At 42.5% G+C, this 27,939-nt stretch overlaps 1 protein-coding gene across 2 annotated transcripts in view; it reads left to right on the top strand.

The window, feature by feature from the left end:
- Positions 1 to 27,939, top strand: part of tsnare1 (T-SNARE Domain Containing 1) — a 273,037-nt gene that overhangs the window by 162,726 nt on the left and 82,372 nt on the right. Inside the window, exon 11 of one of the 2 annotated variants that reach the window (XM_056270896.1) lies at positions 24,302 to 24,695. The exons of the other annotated variant lie outside the window; for it this stretch is intronic. The gene's annotated coding sequence lies outside the window, so the exon portion shown is untranslated. Of the gene's footprint in view, positions 1 to 24,301; positions 24,696 to 27,939 lie in introns of those variants that run through there. 2 annotated transcript variants of the gene reach the window in all.

Here is a 27,939-nt window from a genome sequence, read left to right as displayed (position 1 = left end):
AATGCTCAGGTAGGCCGTGGCATTTAAACGATGCCCAATTGGCACTAAGGGGCCTAAAGTGTGCCAGGAAAACATCCCCCACACCATTACACCACCACCACCAGCCTGCACAGTGGTAACAAGGCATGATGGTTCCATGTTCTCATTCTGTTTACGCCAAATTCTGACTCTAACATCTGAATGTCTCAACAGAAATCGAGACTCATCAGACCAGGCAACATTTTTCCAGTCTTCAACTGTTCAATTTTGGTGAGCTCTTGCAAATTGTAGCCTCTTTTTCCTATTTGTAGTGGAGATGAGTGGTACCCGGTGGAGTCTTCTGCTGTTGTAGCCCATCCGCCTCAAGGTTGTGCGTGTTGTGGCTTCACAAATGCTTTGCTGCATACCTCGGTTGTAACGAGTGGTTATTTCAGTCACTGTTGCCCTTCTATCAGCTCGAACCAGTCTGGCCATTCTCCTCTGACCTCTGGCATCAACAAGGCATTTCCGCCCACAGAACTGCCGCTCACTGGATGTTTTTTCTTTTTCGGACCATTCTCTGTAAACCCTAGAGATGGTTGTGCGTGAAAATCCCAGTAGATTAGCAGTTTCTGAAATACTCAGACCAGCCCTTCTGGCACCAACAATCATGCCACGTTCAAAGTCACTCAAATCACCTTTCTTCCCCATACTGATGCTCGGTTTGAACTGCAGGAGATTGTCTTGACCATGTCTACATGCCTAAATGCACTGAGTTGCCGCCATGTGATTGGCTGCTTAGAAATTAAGTGTTAACGAGCAGTTGGACAGGTGTACCTAATAAAGTGGCCGGTGAGTGTATATACCGTATAAATAGAAAATCATTTTAAATTGTAATAATATTTTACAATATTATTGTTTTACTATTACTATTAATAGTACTGTTTTATTATTGTATTTTTGGTAAATGACATGCAGCCTTGGTGATAAGACACTTTCAAAAACATTAAAAAAAAATCTTACTAATGGTACTGTAAATTTGAGTACATTTAAACTTACATTTTTAAACAAAATGCTTAAACTTCAGAATCCATACTTGTAATGTTCACTGCATGTAATTTATGCTGTCAGACAAAGCGTGGATATAATGACACAGTAATCATATCGTATATCATACAGGTAGAAATACCTTTTTTATTGATTATTAAATTGTTTAATTGAGGTTCATAGTTTCCATGACAGGTTTCAAGATCAATCTTCTCATTTCTACTGGAGCTGCCAGTTTGCTAAGTTTTAAATGATTATTAAACAGCAAGCACAAACTATACAAAAGCGGCAGCCCTTCCGGCGCACTCAGTGTCCGAATTCACTCACTCGTTTTCATTCACTCCTTCAAGTAAACTATATTAGTAGACTAATGTAGGGAATAGTAAATGAGGTTATAGGGGGCGATTTCGAACACAACCATATTCCTTATTTTACTAAACCAATTGCATTTCTGAAGCTGTTTTCCTCATGGAGATCTCAATGTAGGTTTTTCAAAGGGTTTTCTATCTTTGTGGGCACATTTGGCACAGCAAAATATAGCTAAATCTGACTAGACTTGAAATAAAACTGGAGCTTAATCCCATTGTGTTGCTTACAGTTTTATTGCTAGTATATTTCGCTCTAGATTAAATGTCAGAACACTATTGCAAGATACATATTTGCCTTCTTCAAATTGACTTCCTTGTATTTATATAAATAACAACAAGAGTCTGCACATTGTAATATCACTTATGGCACATTTGGAGGTCTTTTATGATGATTTCTGTCACATCATGTCTTTATTTACAGGATTCTGTGAATGTGTAAGTATGAAAGAACATGTAAATATACATTCTACATTACAAATATGACATGTCTTTTTAAGATTGTACAGTTATAGACAATTTTCTTTTTTAAGGTAAAAGTCTAGGTTTGGCCGTGCTGTTGTATAAAGATTTTTGTGACACACTCGCAAATCACTCAACACTGTGTAAAAAGGAACCTGAATTGAATTATGAATTGGCCTCAGATACCTCTATCATTACACAACGGGGCCATCCCACAAGCTCTTCACTGACTTGTTTTGAACTTCTAGGAAAAGTGTTCCCAGATCCGCTGAAGAGAATTAATATCTGTGAAGAGATTGCTTCTCGGAAGTACATTGCTGCCATAGAAACAGAGCATTTAGTTGATGATGCAGATTAATTGCAGACAAAATAAGCACCAAATATATGCACAGTGTAAACAAAGAATTCAAAGCTTATAAAAAAGCTGATATTTTTCCAAGAGCTTTTTATTATACAACATTTTTCATAGTACAAAAAGGACTCCCGTTCTATTACAAGGCACTTTCATTCATCTCTGTATCACCCAATTTTGCTTGTTTGTGTTTTTCGAATGTTCACACATGCAGCCCACATAAAAACAACAGTCTGTGTCCAACCTCACGTAGTCTGACTCTTTTTGAATGTGACAGAAAGGGCGCAAAGCCAGCACACTTCCCCGTTTCTCCCCGGCACAGAACTGCACGGCCGGGCCAAATCTCTGTTTGACCCTTATCATGTTTGAGACTGACCGCTGAGCGCAGGATTAGTGGGCAGACCTGCGCCCGTGTGGGCAGACACCATACCCTCCACTGAAGCAGCAGTGTGGGCTGCAGTCAAACCGTGCTGCCAGGCAAGAAGGGACATAACAGACCCAACCCACCCACCACAGGCATGCTGGGAAGGGCAGGGGGAGGAGGGCAGAATTTACCTCTGCTTATCCTTAGAAGCCTTTAATGTCTCTCTTCCATCACTGCTGCTCCTGGCTTAGTGTGTTGCTTTTGCAATTGTTGACTGTTTCAGAGGAAGAAGGTATAGCTTGTGAACCTGGCTTGGTGAAGCTTTCCGAGAGGGTCATATATATATATATATACACTCACCGGCCACTTTATTAGGTACCCCATGCTAGTAACGGGTTGGACCCCCTTTTGCCTTCAGAACTGCCTCAATTCTTCGTGGCATAGATTCAACAAGGTGCTGGAAGCATTCCTCAGGGAGTTTGGTCCATATTGACATGATGGCATCACACAGTTGCCGCAGATTTGTCGGCTGCACATCCATGATGCGAATCTCCCGTTCCACCACATCCCAAAGATGCTCTATTGGGTTGAGATCTGGTGACTGTGGAGGCCATTTTAGTACAGTGAACTCATTGTCATGTTCAAGAAACCAATTTGAAATGATTAGAGCTTTGTGACATGGTGGAAGTAGCCATCAGAGGATGGGTACATGGTGGCCATAAAGGGATGGACATGGTCAGAAACAATGCTCAGGTAGGCCGTGGCATTTAAACGATGCCCAATTGGCACTAAGGGGCCTAAAGTGTGCCAGGAAAACATCCCCCACACCATTACACCACCACCACCAGCCTGCACAGTGGTAACAAGGCATGATGGTTCCATGTTCTCATTCTGTTTACGCCAAATTCTGACTCTAACATCTGAATGTCTCAACAGAAATCGAGACTCATCAGACCAGGCAACATTTTTCCAGTCTTCAACTTTCCAATTTTGGTGAGCTCTTGCAAATTGTAGCCTCTTTTTCCTATTTGTAGTGGAGATGAGTGGTACCCGGTGGAGTCTTCTGCTGTTGTAGCCCATCCGCCTCAAGGTTGTGCGTGTTGTGGCTTCACAAATGCTTTGCTGCATACCTCGGTTGTAACGAGTGGTTATTTCAGTCACTGTTGCCCTTCTATCAGCTCGAACCAGTCTGGCCATTCTCCTCTGACCTCTGGCATCAACAAGGCATTTCCGCCCACAGAACTGCCGCTCACTGGATGTTTTTTCTTTTTCGGACCATTCTCTGTAAACCCTAGAGATGGTTGTGCGTGAAAATCCCAGTAGATTAGCAGTTTCTGAAATACTCAGACCAACCCTTCTGGCACCAACAATCATGCCACGTTCAAAGTCACTCAAATCACCTTTCTTCCCCATACTGATGCTCGGTTTGAACTGCAGGAGATTGTCTTGACCATGTCTACATGCCTAAATGCACTGAGTTGCCGCCATGTGATTGGCTGCTTAGAAATTAAGTGTTAACGAGCAGTTGGACAGGTGTACCTAATAAAGTGGCCGGTGAGTGTATATATATATATATATATGCCAAATGTGTGTGGATTTCAGCAGTGGCGTGTAAATCAGATACTTGCCACTTTGGCGGGTTGAATTGTATATATATACATTTTTCAATAGTCTTTTGAAAAGGCACCTGAAATAATAAACTGAGTGCAATGTAGTGTTGTCAAAAATATTGATTTTTCGATACGTGTCAATACATGGGCTATCGATAACGCTTCCGAGTACCATACTCATTTTTTGCAGAACCAGCTGCACTTTTTCTCGCTCTCTCATCTCTCCGACAGCGAGTTGACACACAAACCTTCCTCCCCTCATTTGCTCCGGGTGAATACGGTTGGTTTTACAGGGCTTGAATTTTGGCATGGGATTGTGCGTATTGCGCATAATTTTACTCATTCCAACAGATTTTGTGCTCACACCACCTCTCAGAACTAAATTGAGTTATTTTCCACTGCTTATTTCGCTTAAACAGTCAAATACACACAGAATAATGTCAAAACGCCAGTCTTTGTGGGTATTCACCGTCAATTATGTTTTAAGTGAACGTAAACAGTTGAGATTAAGAAAGAAAATGCATGTGTAACAGTATAATGGATCCGTCTTAAAGTGACAGCAGCCTAATATACCTGCTGCCAAATTATGAGATAATGTTAAAAAGATCTACATGGCAGTTTTCCCCCATGGTATCGATGTCTAAATTGTGGCCAATGAAAATGCTGAGTGGCTAGTAACTACTAGGAAAACCACTAGCCACAGGCTGGTGAGCAAAAAAGTTAATGTCAAGGCCTGGAAATATATATTTTAAGTTTTTTAGATCCCTCTGAACCATTTTAGTGGAAAACATCATTCAGTGTGTAGCTAGTTCAACCCCAAAGTTGCCTGTGGTTTCACTTTTTGTTCAGTATGTTTTTCTTTTTTTTTTATCTGACACTGAACAAGCTGCTCTCAGCTAGTTTTTGGTAATGTTATCTTTTCCCCCTTCTTGGTTAGTTTTTTTTTTTTTCCTTCTTCTTTCTTCATTGTATTTTTACTTTTCATGTTTTCAGGAGAGTTTTTTTTTTTTTTTTTTTTTTTTTTTTTTATAATAACATTGAAGTGTACTAGCACAAGTCATGCTACACACATCCAACTCCAGTTTGAGTTTTTAGGATCAACCGAGGCATCGAAGCTTATGTGCAGCTTGTCATTCTCTCTGAACTGCTAGCGGGGCTGAAGCAGAATTTCAAGCACCTTTTTTCGCTGATAAATATTAAAGAATTAATGCTCAGGAAACATTTTTATATTTAGCTGCTAAAGCTGATTTAGCCTCAGTGAAACAGAGCAGACAGGTTCCTGCAGAAAGAGGCTTATTCAAATGAAAAAGCTAAGTTGACAACACTGAGCTGGTATTCACCGTGATGAGACATTGCAAAGATGAAAAGAAAGAAATCCGAGAGAGGCACAGAGAGAGCGAGACAATATTTAAGGGTGCCTAGAGTACTAAACATCAGAGCCTCTAACAGTGAACTTAACATATTTCCATACATGTCATGTCATCAATCATATAATATACATTGTTCATTAATGCGTTTAATATTAGTTATTAGAGTATTAGTTATAATATTTAATATAGTATTAAATGCATTGGAGATGTTTATCAGAAGCTAAATACTTTACTATTACTACTGTCAAATGAAAAAAAAACTTGAAACTGACATGCAAGATTGAGAATTGCACTGTGCAAATTAGCACAAGGTTTTAGCTGTTGCAATGTTGCAGAATTTCTTTAATAAATTAATGCATGCAAGTACATGATGCTATTATTTTATTTGAGTCATGTTATTTTAGTATCATTGAGATACTTTTATATTTTTTATTGATATTTTAAATAGATTTTATATTTTATATTTACATTATACCAATTAAAGTTTTAGTAATTTTTTTTGCGTATTTTTAACATTTTACAGTATGTGCACTTGTGTGTACTTACAGTGTACTTGCCTAAGAAAGTACTGGGTAATATTAGGTAACTACATGGGTTAAGTTACAGTAGGTTTAGGGGTTCATTGTTAGTACCTAGTTATTACCCAGTTATTGCAATTACTAGTCATTGTAACAGTGTAATTATATATTTATGTTCTGAGTAATATTAATGAACTACATGTACTTACTATAGGATTAGGGTTTGGTTGAGGGTTAGTTGCATGTAATTATGCATAATTTAGGGCCCTATGAAATCCGTTTTATTTTTTCCCAAATTCCGTTTTTTTTTCCGTTTTTTTTTTGGGGAATTCATTTTTCTTTTTACTCTTTACTGTTATTTTGGTCGTAAAAAGATTGTGCTTTTAAAGTTAATGATTAAAATGTATAAAAATAAAATAGGAATGATCTTAAATTTATTGAGGCAACAGACATTTACTCAGTAGCCTTTTCAGGACAAATACTGCATGATGCAACATAACACAGGACTCTTCAAGTAACAACAAAATATGGTTATGAGCTTTAAACTGTCCAGTAAAATAAATTATATTAGTTTATATAAGGTTTAAAAAAGTCACACTCTGTCTCTCTCTCGCCCAGTGTCGCTCGCGGAGTTCGCTTCACTTTTATCCAGTCCGGCGCCTCATAGACAGACGTGGTGTGCACGGAGTTGTGTGTGTGTGTGTGTGTGTGTGTGTGTGTGTGTGCGTATGTGAGAGAGACGCGTGAGTGATAGAGAGACGGAGGGAGAGCGGGGAAAGGAAATACAACTGAAAGAATACGCTGCGTGTTTTAAATGGCGTTAAAAAAAAATTAACGAAACGCAATATGTGGCGGCCGGAGTTGATTTTGTGGCCGCAAATTAGTCTATGTGTGGGAAACACTGCATAAAAGTCACGTGCGAACTGCTCTGCTCGGTACTGAGGGCTTATAACGTCGAGTTTCTTAACTTTTTCGTCGACGAAAGCAGAGCCGTGGAGAGCCGCTTCGCCATGCTTTCATTGTTTTGATGCCGTCATTGGAGCTGAAATGACGGGAGGGGTTGTGTCGCCCAGATTTGCTTCCCCCGGTCTGCATTTTCACCAGACATACGTTCTTCTCCCACACAAAAACAGAATTTCAAACCAAATATGTAAAATGCCACGAAATTCCGCGTTAACACTAGATTCCGCGTTAATTTGCCAATTCCGCAATTCCGTCCGCCATTCCGTGATCGCGGAAATTATAGGGACCTAATAATTTACTGTTATTACTATGGTAAGTACATGTAACATATGTAACAAGGACAATGTAAAATAAAGTGTTACCATAAAGTAAAACATTTTTGTTGTTTATTTTGTCCAAAGCAACCTAGTACACTTGCTGAAGGAAGGTACCATCAGAACAGCTTGGGGTTGAATGTTTTCTTCGAGGGTAGAATGGCAATAGAGAACTCAGCAACTCGATTAGCCTGCAGCCAGTTGCAACAAACTCCATGGGCCCTATTTTAACGATTTGAAACGCAAGTGGCAAAGCGCAAGTAACTTTGTGGGCGGATCCCGGCGCTATTGCTATTTTCCCGGCGGGATAAACGCCTCTTGCGCCTGGATCTAAAAGGGGTTGGTCTGAAGTAGCTTCATTATTCATAGGTGTGGTTTGGGCGTAACGTGAAATAAACCAATCAGAGCGTCATCTCACATTCCCTTTAAAGGGATAGTTCGGCCAAAAATGATATTTAACACATGCATTACTCACCCTCAAGCCGTTCGAGATGCATATGTCAATCTTGTTTCAGACGAACACATTTTCAGTTATTTTAGAAAATGTCTTAAGGCCCGTTCACACCAAGCACGATAACTATAAAGATAACGATAAAGATATAATTCTAAAAATCGTTCTCCATATTAAAGAATAACAGAGTTCACACCACAACTATAACGATAAAGATATGAGGAACGATATCGTTGGGATCACTTTCAGAACGATTTTTTTCCAGCTGTCGAACGATAAAACACTGACAGCCAATCAGAATCCATTCTAATTTAAAGGTCTACTTTGAAACCGCAGCGCGGGCGCGCACGTGCTTAGAATAAAAAGACCATTATCAGTCGTTGGTGTGGACGCATAGTTATCTTTATCGTTATCTTTATAGTTATCGTGCTTGGTGTGAACGGGCCTTTAAACCCTTCAGTGGATATAATGTGAAGCAATGGGGTCCACCTCCTTCAAGTCCCAAAATGTGCATACATCCTTCACAAAAGTAATCAATCCGGCTCCAGGGGGATAAACGAAGGCCTTCTGAGGGTAATCCGTGCGGTTTTGTCGTAAAAATATACATATTTAAAACTTTATAAATTAAAATATCTGACTTCCAGCAACGATCGACGCGCGTTCACGGGTGATGGAAGTCGGCGTACGAGGTAGGACGTAGCGTAGGAACCGTCGTGACGTAGAACGAACGCGCCTGCGCAGCCAGAGAGCAGAGCAAAACAACGTCTATGTCACGACGGTTCCTACGCTACGTCCTACCTTGTACGCCGACTTTGCGCGGGTGCAAAATAGGAATGATACATCAGTCAGTGTATTAAGTCATTTGCGCCGGGTGCAAGATAGAGCCCCTTAAGTTAAGAAAACCCATAGTGATAATTTCACCTATAGTTTTAAATAAGATTTTCTTAGCTTAAGGGGTTCATTGCAACCGGCCCCCTGATCTTTAACCGCCCCACAACCACCATCACATTCATTAGGGAAGGTCATTTTCTACTTGTTATAGCCAGTAGCAGCCATCAGAAATGAAAGGCAGCTTGTGCATCCGCACTTGGAGTTTTCATAGTGCACTAGTCCTAGTATATTTAATCCGCGTCCATGAACAAGTGTGACAATAAGCCCACTGTATGGACTAAAATCCTCTTAGGCAAAGCTTTGTGGGTAAACTTGCTTGATGCAAATTCTAAACCCCATTAGCTTTGAGGAACTAGTCAGCTGCATTGAGATTAATGGCAGGGCGACTACTGGATTTAATAGGGTTATTTCACTGCTTCCGGCCAAGAATAAACAACAAACTTAATGCAAGACATTACTCACTTTCTCCACTGACTGATAGAAGTTTCTGAGTTCACTTGTGACTGAGGTTTGTTGTCGCTCTGTTTGGTTGAATTTGCTCTACTTATACCTTTTGTCGACTCTCTTACTTTAGAATCAGCAAGAGATCGGTGAGTGAAATTTGACAGTTATTTTCCCCCCAAAAAAATCAATCTTATAGAACCTGTTATGTAAAGTGTATTTAAAATGTTTTATATCGATTTCTCTGGCATGAGTGGAAAAAAAAACAAGAGGGGAAACAAGAGTAAGAAAATGTTTAACAAACTGTGTTTCCTACCTCTTTTCTCTGCACTGAAGTGATTTTGTGAAATTAGGGGCTATGGATTTGCAGCCGCTATTAGGATAAATGCTGAGTGAGAAATGTTATGTGCAATTTTCCATTACAGGGTGAAAAATGAAAATCCTTATTTATCTATTTTTTAGTGCTGTCAGCTCACTCTGAACTTTACTCATGGGGATTACCGACAAACTCTCCGAGTGAGAGACAGGCGCTGAAGCTCCCATGTGAGAAACAGATGTGCGGTAGAGGTATTATAAGTTTGCAGAGTCCCAAACCTAAATGTTAGTAGCTTATAGAAGGAAACAGAGAGATAGAGGACATCTCTCTGAAATGGAGGATGACAGAAATCACACGTGTCTCATTTTTTTTTTTTTTTTTGGATATGCTTTTCCAGGTGTCACAATGAGACAGCCCCCTCCTAGCTTCAGCTGCTGGCTGGTGTCTCCAGGAAGAGCACAGATTACCTAAAGCTGATTGGTCACCTTAATGTGCTAGACACCACATTAAAAAGACTTAAAATGCCATTATAGCCAAATGATCAGCACGGAGTCATCGAATACATGCTGCTGGGGGGACTGCAAGCAGGGAACGATTTTAAAAGAATATGTTGTCATTCCATAGAAAATATAACTAAGATGCCCCCTTTAGAACAATGTATATTGAAATTTTAATATAATAGATTTTGCCAATCTTAAATATGTGTATATACTGTACGATTTAAACTGTTGAACTGTCTATTTTAATATATTTTAAAATGTAATTTATTCCTGTGATGAATTTCCAGCAGCATTACTCCAGTCTTCAGTGCTGCATGATCCTTCAGAAATCATTCTCATATACTGATTTGTTATAATCAGTTATAATCTGTTGTTATTGGTGCTTAATTGTGGTTTTTATTATGGTTCTAATTAGTCTCACATCATACTTCAAAAATCATTCTAATATGCTGATTTGGTGCTCAAGAAACATTATTATCAGTGTTGAAAGCAGTTTTTGGTGCTTAATATTTTTTGTGGATACCGTGATGCACTACCATTCAAAAGTTTAGGGTAAGTAAGAAAAATAAACACTTTTAGAGGACACAATAAATAGATCAAAAGTGACTGTAAACACATTTAAAATGTTACAAAAGATTTCTAGTATTTCAAAGAAATGCTTTTGATCTTTCTTTTCATCAAATAATTATATAATTTGTAATACTATTTCCCTTTCAAGGGAACTTCGAGCTGCGTCAAACGCTGTGGGAACGCCCCTGCGTTGTGCGTCATGAAGCACGTATGGAATCAGCCCAATGGAGAGACGGAACGTCATAGGCGGGTGACGTCATCGACCAGGAAACTATAAAGCACCCCAAAAACACAAGCGCATCAGCTTCTGTGCCTTCAGTTGCGCTATATGTGAATCTGTCTGAATGTAAACACTGTGTCTGTCTTTAGTATTTGCTAGGCAGGAGTTATCACATTTACACCACACAAACAATTTTGTATGAGAGACTATGGCGAGCGAACGGCATTTAAGAAGTGTGTTCCTCCCTGCTCGCGCTACCTAACGGGCAGGGATACACACGTTCTTTGTGTTGTTTGTTTGGGAGTGCAGCATGCCCAGTCAGCTCTCGAGGGGGCTGGCTGCGAGCATTGCGAGCGTCTGTAATGGACGCTCCGCTCCCGCCGGGCGCTCTTTGAGGAGAGTGCTCGGTGCGCGCTCCCCGCGGTTCGAGTCCCGCTTCTGCCGAGGCTGAGCGGCGACGCTTATCGTGGGGATCGCAAATGGATCTTTCAGCGGGGTTAGAGACGGGCTCTGCCTTATCTCTGCCTTTACCTGTTAGATCCAGTGTCTCAGCCCGGTTTGGAAGCACGCTCTGCGGTTTCTTCCGCCCGGGCTGAGGCACCAGTACTGCAACTATCTAACGTTTGTTATAAAAACTAGGAGATAAAAATAGCAGTATTGAGGGAGATGTGGAGGACTCGCCACCTAACACTCCCGAAAGCGAAGAGCTCATGGAGGTTCTCACTCGAGCTGTATCAGAACTAAGCACTGAGTGGCCAGTGGCTATAGGCAGGAGTCTGTTATTAAATCTAAGTTAGATGAAAGATTTCTCCCTTCCCGTGTGCAACCTCCATGCCGGTGCTTGCCGTTTTTTTTCATGATCTCCAGACTGAGGTGTCGAGATTATGGAAGAAGCAGGCTTCTGATATAATTTTAGCCCCCAATCATTCACATATTCAGATTTAGCGGGGGCTAGGGTTTTGAAAAGAAAAGACGGCGCTTTGCCGCGGGTAGAAGAGACGCTTGTGAGCTATCTCTCTTCCGAGGCTGCATTGTCATTTAAAGCACCGGCATTACCTTCCAAGCCATTATGAAATATTTCGGCTTTGTAAAGTGTATTTGGCGGCAGGTCAGGCTGCGTCGTGTCTGCATACAATGTCTATATTGCAGGCATATACCAGGCTGATTTGCTAAAGGACGTGAGCGTGAGTGAGGAGGCAGTACTGATGTGGTTCGAGAACTGCGTCAGGCTGCCGATTTGTGGTAAAATGATTTTTTCCAACATGAAACAGAAAGAGAAAGCTTTCTTTTAGATGATCCTCTCTCCCCTGCTGGGTTATTCGGTGACTTAGTTAATACTGTCATTGATAAGTTCAGGAAGAAAATAAGCAGGCAGCAGCTTTTAAAAGGTTTCTTCCATTAAAAGTTCACGTCCACGGGGCTGCTGGGCGGGAGCAGCCCCGGCCGTCCACGAGCTCATCGCATAGGCGCAGCAAAGCAGAGTATCGCGTCTCGCGCTCCTCCTGCTGGACAGTGGGACCAGACGCGGCACTCTCAGCCAAAGCTTTTTGTAAAATAAATATAATATAATATAATATAATATATATATATATATATATATATATATATATATATATATATATAAAAAGCAATAGAACTGTTTTGAGGCCAGTTATATTGGTTATGCTGAGGGCGGTCTCCACCGAGGGAGAAAGGTGTTCACCTCTTTTTACGGTGCCCTCAGGGGGCCGTTCTGCCAACCCCGCCTTCATGCCGGGGCGCAGACGGTCCCGGCGAGCGCTTTCCCGAGGGACGCTCGCCTCCTCCTCTGAAAAAAAAAAAAAAAGTGAGGGTGGTTCCCATCGAGGGAGAAAGGTGTTCACCTCTTTTTACGGTGCCCATTCTTCCTCGGTGCCCTCAGGGGGCCCGTTCTGCCAACCCCGCCTTCATGCCGGGGCGCAGACGGTCCCGGCGAGCGCTTTCCCGAGGGACGCTCGCCGCCTCTGACACTGAGGGTGGTCCCCATCGAGGGAGAAAGGTGTTCACCTCTTTTTACGGTGCCCATTCTTCCTCGTCGCCCTCAGGGGCCCGTTCTGCCAACCCCGCCTTCATGCCGGGGCGTAGACGGTCCCAGCGAGTGCTTTCCCGAGGGACGCTCGCTCCCTCTGAGGAGGGTCTCAGAGCGGTCAAACCAGTTGTTCCCTGCCGGTGCGCCGTTACAGGGCGCTGTGTTTGCTGCTCAAATTACACCAGAGACCAGTCTCGAGAGACTGGTACCCTTAGTAGAATTTGTTTGGCAGAGTGGAAAAGCCTTCCAAGAATATCTCAGTGGGTCCTGGAGACAGTAGTAAGAGGTTATGCGATCCAATTTAGGAAACCGAAACTCAGAGGGGTTCTGCCCATAGTGTGGGCCCCGAGCAGGCTCTGGTAATGGAACAAGAGGTGAAAACGGTCCTTCAAAAGGGGGCTATAGAACGGGTTCCTCCTCCCAGTTTGGAGCTAGGTTATTACAGCCGATATTTCATCGTTCCAAAGTAGGATGGGGGGTTGCGTCCAATTTTAGATTTGCGCCTATAAAATCGCTCGGTAGGGAAGCTCAATTCAAGATGCTCACTATCAAGCAGGTCGTGTCACAAATCAGGTCCGAGGGCTGGTTTGTCACGATAGATCTAAAGGACGCTTACTTCCACATTTCCATACTTCCACAACACAGGAAGTTCCTGAGGTTTGCCTTCGGGGGCAAGGCATTCCAGTATAGGGTTCTTCCGTTCGGTCTAGCTATCTCCCCGTACTTTACGGAGCAGATGGCGGTTCGACATCGAGATGTCGTCCTCGCGCATATCAGGAAGTTGGGGTTGAGGCTGAATGCGAAGAAAAGTGTTTATCTCCTTCCCTGGAGACCACTTTTCTGGGCGTTGTTTGGGATTAGGTCACCTGCATCGCTTCGATTCTTCAGCCTTGAAACAGTAAAGCTAGGCCAGCTACTCACTGTAAAGCAGTTTCAGAAACTGTTGGGTTTGATGGCAGCAGTGTCCAACGTTATACCTTGGCCTGTTGTACATGAGACCGCTGCGGTGGTGGCTCAGGACCAAGGGATTCTCCCCGAGGGGAAATCCACTCCGCACGATCAAAGTCACGCAGCGCTGCCTTCGTGCTCTGGTCTTGTGGAAAGAAACTTGGTTCCTATCCAAAGATCCTGTGCTGGGGGCTCTTTGTCGTCGCGTAAAGCTAACGACGGATGCTTCCCTCACAGGGTGGGGGGCGGTCATGAGTGGTCATCCAGCCCAAGGTCTGTGGCAGGACCATCATCTATCAGGGCATATAAATTGTCTAGAGATGTTGGCGGTGTTTCAGGCTCTGAAACACTTCCTAGCAGGCCTGAGAGGTCATCATGTGCTAGTTCAGTCAGACAACACGTCGGTGGTCTCTTATATAAATCGTCAGGGGGGCCTGCGGTCTTGCCGGCTTTACAAGTTGGCCCGTCAGGTCCTCCTGTGGTCCCTAGGGAAGTTACTATCACTGAGAGCAATGTATCTTCCTGGGTATTTGAATGTGGTAGCGGACTCTCTGTCGAGGCAGGGGCCGAGGCGGGGGGAATGGAGACTCCACCCCCGAGGTGGTGGAGCTCCTTTGGGTTGAGTTTCGGTCGCGCCGAGGCGGACCTATTCGCTTCCAAGGAGATATCGCACTGTCGTCTATGGTTCTCCTTCAGTCATCCAGCCCCTCTGGGGTTGGACGCTATGGTGCAGCCGTGGCCGAGGTCACGTCTGTACGCTTTTCCCCCGATTGCTCTGCTACCAGGAGTTCTGGAGAGGGTTCGCCGGGACGGGGTCAGCCTACTATTAGTAGCCCCGTTCTGGCCGGCCCGAGTATGGTTTGCGGACCTGGTTTCTCTCCTGGACGGCTCTCCTTTGGAGCTCCCGGTCAGGAGGGATCTACTCTCTCAGGCGGGCGGCATGATATTTCACCCCCGCCCAGAGTTATGGAAACTGTGGGCTTGGCCTCTGAGGGGGTCCAGCTCTTAGATTCCGGTCTCTCAACCGAGGTTGTTGAGACCATCCTTCACTCCAGAGCTCCATACACGAGGAAGCTATATGCCTTTGAAGTGAAAACTTTTCACTTCTTGGTATGGAGAACACCTGTAGGACCCAGTTAACTGCCCAGTGGGTGCAGTGCTGGAATTCCTGCAGGAGCGTTTCTCCACAGGGTCATCCCCCTCCACACTAAAGGTGTATGTGGCGGCACTGGTTGCTTACCACGTCCCTTTCAGTGGAGTTTCTCTTGGGAGACACCCGCTTATAACTCGTTTCCTTCGTGGCACTTTGAGGCTGAGGCCAGCAGTTCGTGCCTGGAATTTTCGCCTGGTATGGTTAAGGCTTTTCTATACCCTAGGCCAGGTTATGTTCCTAAGGTCCCTACTAATGTTGTTAGACCTACAGTTCTGCAGGCTTTCTGTCCTCCTCCATTTCTGTCGTCAGACCAGGAGAAACTTAATTTGCTCTGCCCAGTGAGGGCGTTAGACGCTTATGTCCACAGAGCTGCCCTGTGGAGGAAATCAGAACATTTATTTGTATATTTCGGGCCACCCAGGAAAGGGTGTTCTGCGTCTAAATAGAGAATGAGCAAGTGGGTGGTCGAGGCTATCTCACATGCTTATGAGTCGGCTGGTCAGCCTTTACCTTTGGCTGTACGAGCCCGCTCTACTAGCAGTATGGCTGCATCCAAAGCTTTATTGTCAGGAGTGTCCCTGAGTGAGGTTTGTGATGCGACTGGATGGTCTTCACCGTGCAGGTGCTCTCGTCCGCTGTGCGCTAGATCTCACATGACGGTCATTTGCTCCTATGGCTACGTGGGTATTCGCGTTCCCACAGCGTTTGACCCAGCTCGAAGTTCCCTTGAAAGGGAACGTCTCGGTTACGAATGTAACCCTAGTTCCCTGATAGGGAACGAGACGCTGCGTCGTTCTGCCATACTCCCGGCATTCCCGTTAAGCGCTCCTTCAGGCCTATCAGAAGCTGATGCGCTTGTGTTTTTGGGGTGCTTTATAGTTTCCTGGTCGATGACGTCACCCGCCTATGACGTTCCGTCTCTCCATTGGGCTGATTCCATACGTGCTTCATGACGCACAACGCAGGGGCGTTCCCACAGCGTTTGACGCAGCTCGAAGTTCCCTATCAGGGAACTAGGGTTACATACGTAACGAGACGTTTTACAATATTGTGGGTTTTTTTGCTACATTTTGGATCAAATAAGTACAGCATCGATGTGCATATGAGACTTCTTTCACAAACATAAAGAAAAAAAAAGATGTTAATGTTGATGAAATGTCAAAATTAAGAATGTGCTTAAATGAGATGTAGTGACATCCATGTGTAAAGAGGGAAATTAATGGTAGGATGGATGGAGAGTTATTTTGCCCCATCTAACCCTACAACATGACTCACATTCTGCGTCAAAGGATGGGGGGGTGGGGGGCACTAAATATTTTTCAAGTGGGCAGGTTGACAGAAAGATGGTTGTTCTCAGATAGCTTGTCTATTCACTGTTGGAGGTGTAAAAGCTTATGCACTTAGTGAGGAGACTGTTAGTGTGTCCAAAAGTGTGTTGCATTGTGTGCGGGCAGCTGGACTAGAACGTGAAGTTCCAAACAGCTCTCTGCCTTCAACTCATACAGAGCACTCGCTCTGCGTGCTGAGGTGCTGAGGTACCATTTAATTCCCTCTCTGACAATCAATACTTTGGCTGTGAAGAGTGCTTGGCTTTGATTGATATGTGCTATCGGGAGAAGGCATCTGGACGTGGACTGGAAATGGGGCGAGACGGATGCTTTTGGAGTGCAGGGGCCCATCTGTCCACATTGATTTGCCCAGAATAGCGTCTGACTACTAAATCTTAGAACTCTTGGATTGGGGGAAAAAAAGAGCAGAAACCCCTTCTTATCCAGGTCTGGAGTTTAATCTGTCACATGAAGGTTTTGACATTCCCAACAGCTGTTTTCATATGTTGCTTGAATTCCTTTTAAAACATGAACATGTTGTAGCCGCGGACTTGTGGTTAGTGCATATGTTCTGATACGTTCAGCTGTCGTGTTCACGCAGATAGCAAGTTTGGGAATGGCATGCAACATTTCCTTATACCCTTCCACATCTTTTTTTAATGTTGTTTATATTGTAGCTTTTAGCCACTTGAGTCTTCTCTCAAACAACTTTATGAGATGCATTCAGGGATGCTTTTTAAACAGTATAGAAGTTGGTGGTATTGATGGAAGTTTAGAAGGTATTTTCCAAATGTACTTTTAATTATCATTTGCTCCAGCACTGAAGTTGCAATGTGCTGAAACGTTTGCTTTCTCGTGTTTACCTGTAATATGCACTTTGCATTTTTTGCACGATGCAACTCATAAAATAAAAATGTCTGTAATGGATTTTTTTTTATTTAAATCATGCAAATATAAAGGCAATATATTCTGTCCCCAGCCTAGCAAAATTTTGATATATAAAAATGTGTCAAAAGCAAATACTTAGCTTAGCAAGATTCTTCTTAAATAACATTTAAGTGCACACTTATTCGAAATAACCACATCAGCAAATGTTGAGCCAATTTTATCACTTCTTAATCACTTTTGAGATTTCATAACCTCATGACTAAGTATGTATGTAAGAACTCTGTAATATTCTGATTTTAGTGCAGTACTGCCTACACCTTAGAGCTAAAATGTAAATGCAGGTGTATTTCCCGAATTAAAGGCACAATATGTAAGGTTTTTGGATTCAAATATCCAAAAAACACTAGAACAATGTTATATATTTTGTTTATTTGTGTACTTACATTATCCCAAATGTTTCTAGGAATGTTTAAATCCAGAGAAATAAGCCGTTTCAACCAGGACACGTCAAACCCACATTACCCTCGGTTTTATTTAATAGAAACCATGGAAACACCAAAGACGCTTTAATATATTATGTGTTATGTGACTGGTGAGCAACTGTTTGGATACATTCATCGACAGAAAACAAATCATTGTTATACAGCTCAACACAGTTAGTCTTTTTGTTTAAATCTCGTTTTCTTTATTTACTGCGAGTACCAAATTTACCATGCCTAATATTGATCTAGCTCACTGCGGTGTGCAACAAGTGTCTCCTATAGTAGCTGTCGAGCGAACGCACAGAGTAGCATTCTAACAACTTTCAACACACTCAAATGTATCTACTATGATATGATAAAACAGCACTGCGTTACCCCACATGCACCGGAAGAAGTGGAAGCAGTCTATGGCATAATAAAAGCTCCACTGCTCTCGAGCCGTGTGTCGTGCTTGTCTGTCATTAGCAATCGCTCCAGCGGCCTCGTTACGCTCCAACGGCTTTCCTAACATTAATAAATCTGGTCATCCATGAATATGATTTCTGCCAGTCGTATTCTCCACCGGCTGTAGAGGTGAAGACAACAACTCCCATGATTCCGTGAAATCAAGGCGTCATCAAGCTATGCCACACTTGTTTTGAATAAACAACCTCTAGTGGCGAAAAATTACATATTGTGCCTTTAATCTCAGTTGTGATTGGAGTCAGTGTGTGCCAAATTAAACATCCTTTGCAAGAAATATATTCCTTTCCAATTATATAAAACAATTACATGTATTCTGCATCTTTCTATGGCAGCAGTTTTAGTTGCATATTTTGTATTATTTTGATATCTTCTTTTGAGATCCATAGAAGAAAGTCATGCAGGTTTGGAACGATATGATAAAGTAAAGGATTTTTTTTGGGGGAATGATCCCTTTAAAGGGGTCATATGATGCTTTTTTTAATGTTTTCCTTCTCACTCTGAGCTTTTTGTAAGGATGGGCTTTGTAGAAATTAGCACTTTTCAGACAGACTGAATAGAGTAGCTCCAATAATGTTGGGTGTGAAAAATAATGGGGGGGTTTTGTGCATTAAAGTAAGTTCTGTCAGGTCCATTAAGTCGAGAACACACAGACAAAATAATTAAGAATTATTTGAATAGATTGCAAACAGGTTGATGTTCCTGAATTGAAATTTGGCGGTATGGCTCTGTTCAGGGAGTTCTCTGACCTTTCATGAGCACCATGAAATAGCAGAGAGTCAGAGGACAGCAGCAGCAGCGTTAGGGAACGCTCACACAGTTTTAGACTGTGAGAGCTAGAATATCCCCCTGTGAACAGAGCAGGCAACATGACATAGCAAATGCCACGTTATGCATAAGGAGGAGCTGGGGAGGTGGCGGGCAGCAGAAGCGAGCAGCGAGCCAGCAGAAGCGAGCAGCAAGCATGTATGAGCAAGGTGAATGAGCTTTAAATAGGGCGCCTTGTTTGAGCTTTGGCCATTGAGCAGCGAGGGGAGTTAACCAGCTAATGCAGCTCAGCTGGAGCAGATCAGCTGACGGGACAGTGTTGATAGCAAATAGCATAAGCAGCGGCTTGACTACCTGGCCTGCCAGAACTGACGCTGACGCTCAATTTATTACACAGCTCTTTGGAATGCTTGATTCTGATTGGTCAATTGTGCCATTCAGTGGTATGTTGTTCCTCAATAACAACCGCTAAAAACAGATAACACAGTCTCATCTGGTCACTGAAGTCAGCAGCGCTATACGCTTGCTAGGAACATTTTTTCTTCGTGGAAGTTTTGCTTTTGGTGAGCTAATAAAATATTAAAACTCAGTCGAATCAATATTTTGTGTACAGTTAGTTAATTATGCCATCCAGTATCATAGCTTCGCTCTCTCTTGGCACGCGATGACCTCATGGAAAAGGACAGATGGGCCCATTTACCCTGGGAGCTTTGGCCCCATATACCCTAGTCTTCAGCTATTGCTCTGTTTTGCCAGTTTATGTGCTTATGTTTAGAAGATTCCTCATCACTTCAACTCTGTCTCATAAGCCTGCGAGTTGCTTTAGATGCTCTCTAGCTCCCCTCTCATGTTATTATCACTCAGAGTAGGATGCTGGTATAATGGGTATAGTGGCACAGTTGGCACAGAGGAAGAGTGAGACTTGTGAGCTCGGTGTCTGGGGGAGATCCTCCCCGCGGTGGCTGTGAAGCAGTCTTTGATGTGGACGTACCCAGCAGAGCGAGCTTCTTGGCCAGAGAGACAGCCTGGGTGGAGGTTGCTCTCTGATCTCTGTCACTTCAAAGCAGGTGTTCTTTCTTTCTCAGTTCTCCATCCTTTCATCCCTTTACTCCTTTACCATTCCCCTCGCTTACTGGCTTGTTCACTCCCCCTCTGTCTCTCATCGTCTCAGCCAAGATTCCCACACAGTGGCGACAATGACATCAGGACTGATGGACGTTTCTGAGACCTTTTTGTGAGACGTTCACATAATGCTCATCTGTCATTTCTCTCTCTGCCTCGCCTTGTTATTTTTTCCTGATTCACACACACATTAAAAACCTCCTCCTCTCTTTGGCAGAATCATCAGTTGACATTTATTTTGTTGTTCTCAATATTACTGGAATTCATACGAGATGCTTAGTCACACATATCTGGCTGTTTTTAAAACAACATATCAAATCACCAAATGTGGCAGTAACAAATATGAGAACACAAACAGTTATGTGGAATTAAAATAAAGCGTATTGTAAAGGAAATTGGACTGCATAGTGCAATGCGTGTATATCTCACAAATGCCCTCGCCTCACCCCAACTTACAGGTATAGCTCACCCAAAACTGATCTGCTCACCCTCATATTGTTACGGTTGTGGTGCAGGTTGAAGGAGAGGCAGCAGTCAGCAGATCAAATTCAATAATCTTTACTAAGGAAACCAAACTTAAACAGATACAAGTCTTTGGGACCACAAACACACGTTACACATCAACGAGAACAGACAAGGAGTGAGGGAGAACACAGGGTTTACATACACAGAGAACGGATCATGGGAACAAGACACAGCTGGGGCAAATTAACTAGACACAGGTGAAGGAACTGAACACAAACGAGGAGCGGGAAAACTAACACAGGACTAAACCAAATCACAATGACGGGGGAAAACACAGGAATACAGACACAAGACAGACATAACTGTAACATTACGCCCCTCCTCGAAAAGGCGTGTCCCCACGCCGTATAAACATCAAATAGGGGCGGGAGGGTGGGCGCCCTGGAGGCTGACGAGGGCGTGGCTTTTTCCGGAACAGGAAGCCTCCAGGGCGGAGCAGGCCGTGCTGATAGCCAGGGTGAAGACGCCTCTTCAGGTGGCCAGGGTGGAGACGCCTCTTCCGGTGGCCAGGGCGGAGAGACCCCCTCGGGTGGCCAAGGCGGAGCAAGCTGGTCAGGGGGCCATGGCGGAGACGCCCCTCCAGGTGGCCTGGGCGGAGACGCCTCTTCCGGTGGCCAGGGCGGAGCAAGCTGGTCAGGGGGCCATGGCGGAGACGCACCATCAGGTGGCCTATATCCCCCCCCCAAAATTTTCTTGGGGAGAGTGCCAGGCTCAGGGACGTGCATCAGGTCAGGCTTGGGAGGGCTGGATGGGACCAGTAGAGAAGGCTCTGTAGGGCTGGCTTGAAGCTCAGGCTCTGGCGGGCAGGCGACGGGCTCAGGCTCTGGCGGGCAGGCGATGGGCTCAGGCTCTGGCGGGCAGGCGACGGGCTCAGGCTCTGGCGGGCAGGCGACGGGCTCAGGCTCTGGCGGGCAGGCGACGGGCTCAGGCTCTGGCGGGCAGGCGACGGGCTCAGGCTCTGGCGGGCAGGCGACGGGCTCAGGCTCTGGCGGGCAGGCGACGGGCTCAGGCTCTGGCGGGCAGGCGACGAGCTCAGGCTCGGCAGGGCTGCAGGGGAGCTCAGGCTCGGCAGGGCTGCAGGGGAGCTCAGGCTCTGCAGGGCTGCAGGGGAGCTCAGGCTCGGCAGGGCTGCAGGGGAGCTCAGGCTCGGCAGGGCTGCAGGGGAGCTCAGGCTCGGCAGGGCTGCAGGGGAGCTCAGGCTCGGCAGACGTGACGGGGAGAAACACTGGCTCAGAGTCAAAGTCTATAAGGTTCATCTCCTCTGGAACCTGGACGAGGAGAGGAACTAAGGACTCTGGTGTGACTATCTCGGCGGGACTAGACTCTGGGATGATGGTTGGCGTGGTGGAGATGGCTGGAGTTGGTGGTTGAGTGGCGATGTCATCAACCTCAACTACGGTGAAGGGTGAGCCACTCAACCATAGCACATGATCCAGGTAGTGGGCAAAAGATCCTGGGATTACCGCCGCTGGAGCTTGATGATGAAGGGTATCATCTAACCCAAACCAAAAGACGGTCTTCTGGACCTCTTCTGCCCAGCTTACCCCTTCGGAGAGCTCCAGGAATTCAGCAACATACTCCTCGATGTGCCGGCCGTCTTGGAAACAGATCAGCTTAGATTCGTTGGAGTTGGAAGGGGTGAGGAAAATACCCATCTTGTCACTTTCTGTCTAGGTCGGTTCTTCTGTTACGGTTGTGGTGCAGGTTGAAGGAGAGGCAGCAGTCAGCAGATCAAATTCAATAATCTTTACTAAGGAAACCAAACTTAAACAGATACAAGTCTTTGGGACCACAAACACACGTTACACATCAACGAGAACAGACAAGGAGTGAGGGAGAACACAGGGTTTACATACACAGAGAACGGATCATGGGAACAAGACACAGCTGGGGCAAATTAACTAGACACAGGTGAAGGAACTGAACACAAACGAGGAGCGGGAAAACTAACACAGGACTAAACCAAATCACAATGACGGGGGAAAACACAGGAATACAGACACAAGACAGACATAACTGTAACACATATCATTTATAAAACATAATTTTACGCATACAATAGCTTTGTGTGAGAAACAGGCCAAAGCAAACTGATAATCCCATTTCAAATTTGTGCATGAAAGAACTACTTTGTTTGCACATTAACTCATGTTCAAACATTTTGGGTCAGCAAGAATTTCATTTAAAAATATATATTTTTATTTTTATAATATTTTTGTAATTTACAGTTAAAACATTTTACCAAAAATGTTACCAAAAATATGTTTCAAATAAATGCTGTTATTTTAGGATTTCTATATGCATCAAAGAAACTTTTGTGTGTATACTGTATATATTCCATATAGTGGCATATTACATGTATTTAGTGTACAAGTTTAAAAACAAGATTTTATTTTATTTAGGATGTGGAATGGGTTGCATTGAAGAATTGATGTTTTGCTTTCATTGAGGTATGCAGACTTTTTTAAAGAAAAAAGGTTTAAATTTCCATTTGCAATTTAGTTCACATTGTTTTGTTTCATGCCACTTCTTGTGAAAATGCCTTTATTCTGTGCCTTGTTCTTGTTTTCTTAATCTCTTCTTGTGTTAGTCCTTATAGATTTTCTTTTGTTCTGCGTTTTTATTCGTGTGTGCATGGATTAGAAGCCCAGCCACCCCACATGGGTGGAGAGCTTAAACCAGGTATAGAAGCACATCAGAACGCTGCAGTGCCCTTCACTCTTACGTTATTGGCCTTTTCTGAGTCCTTCGTGTGTCAGCTCTGACCTCAGATCAGCCCTGCAGACCCAGACGGGCAGAGACAGGTCATCTGAGATCAGACTTACTGTTCAGACCCTGGTGATGTGACCTGGAAGCCTTAGGCACAGAAGGTGAAATGAGTCTGAGGGAAAAGAAAGACAGAGTAAGGCCAGTGAAATGAAAAGAACTTTAAAACATGTAGGGTGTAAATACAGGTAATTGTGCAGACAGTGGGAAGTGTTTAGTAACGTTTTCAAGAGTGACTGGCTGGTCTCATAACAAGTTATGTAATAGCTGATTCATTCATTCTGGTCAGTTGCATACAGAATCGTTCACATTCTGATGCACAGATGGATGGTCTGCAACTGCTGATGAGGACAAGTCACATATTTAAGAAATATCACACAAGCAATAGTGCTGTTTTGCTGAATATTAGCTGTAAATGTTTTTATTTTAATAAATAAATGTTTATGTTTCTTTTCCCAGTGACAATTCTTTATTCCTCTTAAATCATAAAATATATATTTTTTTTTTAAACCCAGCCGAATATATACTCTTTTTATACTTTATCTTTATTTAACTTTATCTTGCTTTTATGTTTAGATATTTTCACTGGAAAACAAGACAATGCTGATTAAGGAATTAAGAAAAGTTTTTGTAGCTTTTTTTTACTGTAGCAAAGTTGAAAGCTTAAGTTTGATGTTGGATAACAAGCATGTGATACTACCCAACATCCAGTGACAGGGAATAATGCCTCCATAACTCTCATTTACTTAAAGGTTTCTTGTTTGTACTCTGAATAAAGATAATTTCGGATGAAAGTGATGAGCTATGGCCTTTTATGGATTGCCTAGTTGGATGATTAATGAACCACTTCTGTTCCAAACTTAGGCTTGCACTTAATTAAAACTTTCAGTCTGACCACTAATCATAATTTACATCCCCGAACCTCAGGACAAATTAATAATAAAATGTGCAATTTGCTTCCACACCAGTTAATGTTTTAACTGGCTAGAGATATCATGCCGGGGGTGAAGCAGTTTTCCAGTGCATCCACCGGTTTTTGTCCTTCATAATGGTGTCGACCTGCTTTGTGACATTTTACCTTTTTCTTGTTATTCTTTCAGAGATCTCGGTTTCCACTCCAATTTCCCGGCAAAACAAGAGTCTGTAGTCCACCTGCGCTCACTTTCTCTCCTCTTATTTATATCTGTATTTCTGTCGGATTGTGTGTTTTTTTTTTCTGTGTATGCCTGTACTTAAATGTGAGTGTGTGTGAGTGTTCATTAAAAGAGTCTATTTTTAATGATTTTTAATCAGAGCTTTGTACTGTAATGTGCATTTAATTGCTCCTTACCTCTTCAAAGTGGACTCGAATCAAAGAACAAAATCCAAATAGACTAAATGTTGCTGTGGGCTTCTATGCCAACGTTAAAATCTCTTTTCTGTCATTTATCGCTGATTCTTGAGTACTGAGACACAACTGGCTGTGCTTTTGCTCGCCTATAATTCAATTTGGGTAAACACTACGAATCTATCATTCATTTCAATTAATTAATGAACTGATACTACATAGCATTTTAAACTGTTTTTCAGCTCTATTCTATTAACATCATTTTAAGGTGTGTGTGTGTGTGTGTGTGTGTGTGTGTGTGTGTGTGTGTGTGTGTGTGTGTGTGTGTGTTGTTGTTGTTGTTGCTACTAATATGACTTACTTAAATGGGTAAAATATTCTAAACAATTAACATATCCAGGTTGTGACAAAAATATATAAGCACAATAAATGAAATGGTACATTTGTGTTAAAATCATTAATTGCAAGGTACAAATGTTGATTTTATTTGTCAAAATTATGTGTTTTGTCCAGTCTCAAGAATCAGTTGTATGCTAGTTCTCATATCAGCTCATGTTGATCTTTTGCTACACTGTGCTCAAAATACATGTGTATATTTATTTTTCTAGAGCGCAAATATGTAATCTGTGAAAGAAAAACCTGTAATTGTGACATTCTTTTTATGAACCTTCTTTATAAGGCAATTTGATTGTTAGAAAGACATAATTGGTGTACATTTCTCTTTTAAGATTGTAACCTGCTGTCTGTGTTTACCAAAAACTGGTATCATAAACTGACATTTGAATGCAGCAGGTAGCCTGCCGTTATAGAACACCTGTTGAGAGAGAACAGAGTTATTGTTTTCATTTGCATAACCATAAAACCATAGGCTTTCTTTCCAAAATGATTAATATTTAAAATGTTCAGTATATCGTGTTGTATTGCACTGCTCATATTTAGGTTGAGGGTTAGGTTAGGGTTAGGCTAACCCTAACCCGTATATTGTTTATTTGCCGGCTTTGATTAAACAGTACAATTTAAAAACCAATCTGTCCATTTATTTCGCTGTCTGTCTATCGCACACACACTTAAAGCTCATAAAACTTCAATAGCTTGTGAAGGCAAGAGAACTGACATACAAATAATGGAAATAATAGGTTTGTACTGGATCAGTCATTCACCTGCTAATCAATATGAGACAGGAACTTCATGGCACACTGTTCATTCAGAGACAGCAACATGCCCACTATGCTTCCCTCTCAGAGTGATTATCTTCACTGTCTGATGATCTCTGTTGTGAGCAGAGAAAGTCAACGTGCAATTTGAATGGGGTATAGTTATAGCTTTTTCTGTCATAGCAATTTCGTCTGGTACATCGGTGATGGCTGCTGCAGAATGTTAATGCTTGGCTGCTGTGTTTATGAATTAATGTAGAAGCTGTAGAAGCGTATGCGTTGATAAATGTGAAGTACATGAGAAGGGTTAGCTTTCATTCGAGCATTCAGCTTCTTTTTTGTTCTTACAATTTAACTGAGGGAATGTATAGGATATACTGTATAGGAAGGGGTCAAAGTTTGACAGGTTAGCTTGTAGATGTTATATACACAATTTGGCTGATAATAGAATCTTTCTTCATTGGTGACCATTCAAAAGATGGCAGATTTCAAATTGCATACATTCAACTGAGCAGCTGCCATTAAGTTGAGTGGGAATCCACACGGTTCTAAATTAAGGCCTTGTCAGATTAGTTATAGCTAACATTTACTACTGCTAAGTTAGAAAGAAACGTTATCACTGAGAGTCTGAGAGCCCTAATTTGTAAGATATTTGTAAAGCTTGGATTATAGCCATGCATATAGCTTAATGTTGTTATAATGTTCCTTGTTAGCTAAGGGGCTGTTTACTCGACACCGTTTTTAACTAAAAACGTAAAACTTTTTATGCATTTAGGCCGTTCGTTTACACGCCAATGGCATTTTGGGTGGCTGAAAACGCAGACTTTTGGAAACGAGTTTCAAAGTGGACGTTTTTGAAAACGGTCTCCGTGTAAACAATAAAAACGTGAATCTGTGAAAACAATGACGTCATGCCCATGCGTATTACATGTTCAGTCTATAATGTTTCATCGCCATCTAATGGCCTGGCAGCAGAATACAGCGTTTTTAGTCGTGATCCGTGATAACGGGGATCATTTTGACAATGGAGTCGTCTGTATACGCGAAAAACTCAAAGTAAAAACTTCTCAGTTTTGAGCAGATTGTTGTCATGTAAACGTACCCTAAATCTGTGTATGAATGTAACAATTAAAAGTTACCAAAAATGCTTACGAAAACTGTAACATAAAAAAATATGTATTGCAGTGATATATGAGATGTTGCACAACAATGCATCTTTAGTATTTGTTTTCTGTCACCATGCTAATCCAAAATGTGCAAAGAACTCAGAGAGAAGGTTTTAAATATATGAATGTGTCACATGTGTCTGTGCGGTGAAAGAAGCGCACAACGAAATACAATAACAACAGTCTTTAATATAACACTTTTGAGATAACTGGAGGAGAATTGGATAACACAGCCACTAGCATAAACGATGCAAAACAGGACCAAGGACTGAACAAAAGAGAGAAAATACTGTATATCAGACTAAACGAGGGAACTAATAATTAACAAACAGCAGGTGAACAGAATGAAACTGACACAGAGGAAACTAGGTCAACTTAGAATGACCAAAACAAACACACTGAACAGAACATAATCCTAACAGAATGTTAATTAATCATTATGGGCACCAGGTACACTGCCGTTCAAAAGGTTGGGGAGACCAAAAAAATTTACCAACCAGGTTGATACATTTTTTTTTGGTCTCACTTTAGATTAGGGTCCAATTCTTTCTATTAATTAACTACTACAACTTTTGCCTCAATAAACTCCTAATTGTTGCTTATTAAAATTTAAAATGTAATTTATTGCTGTGACAGCAAAGCTGAATTGTCAGCATTATTACTACAGTCTTTTCAGCATTATTACTACAGTCTTTTCAGCATTATTACTACAGTCTTCAGTTACATGATCTAAAATGCTGAATCTAAATTTTGATGCTGGAAAACCTGCTTTTTTTAGGATTCTTTGATGATTAGAAAGTTCAAAAGGATAGCATGTAAGAAATAGAAATCTCTTGTAACATTATACTTGTCTTTACGGTCACTTTTGATCAGTTTAATGTGTCCATGCTAAATAAAAGTATTATTATTATTATTATTATTATTATTAAAGCTGCAGTCTGCATTTTTTCCTCTTTGTCGCCATCTCTGTTCGAAATATGCAATTGCAGTCATTCGCGGAATTATCAACTTAACGTGAGTTGTACTTCGACACGGCACAAGCGCGGATGAACACAGTGTTTGAGGAGAGTGTGCAGCTGTCAGTCACCCCG

This window comes from Rhinichthys klamathensis, unplaced genomic scaffold (genome assembly GCF_029890125.1).
Source record: "Rhinichthys klamathensis goyatoka isolate OS25496 unplaced genomic scaffold, OSU_Roscu_1.1 h1tg000309l_1, whole genome shotgun sequence".
Classification (NCBI taxonomy): Eukaryota; Metazoa; Chordata; class Actinopteri; order Cypriniformes; family Leuciscidae; genus Rhinichthys; species Rhinichthys klamathensis.
The sequence above is the reverse complement of the archived record's forward strand: the minus strand, read 5'-3'. Positions and strand labels throughout refer to the sequence as shown.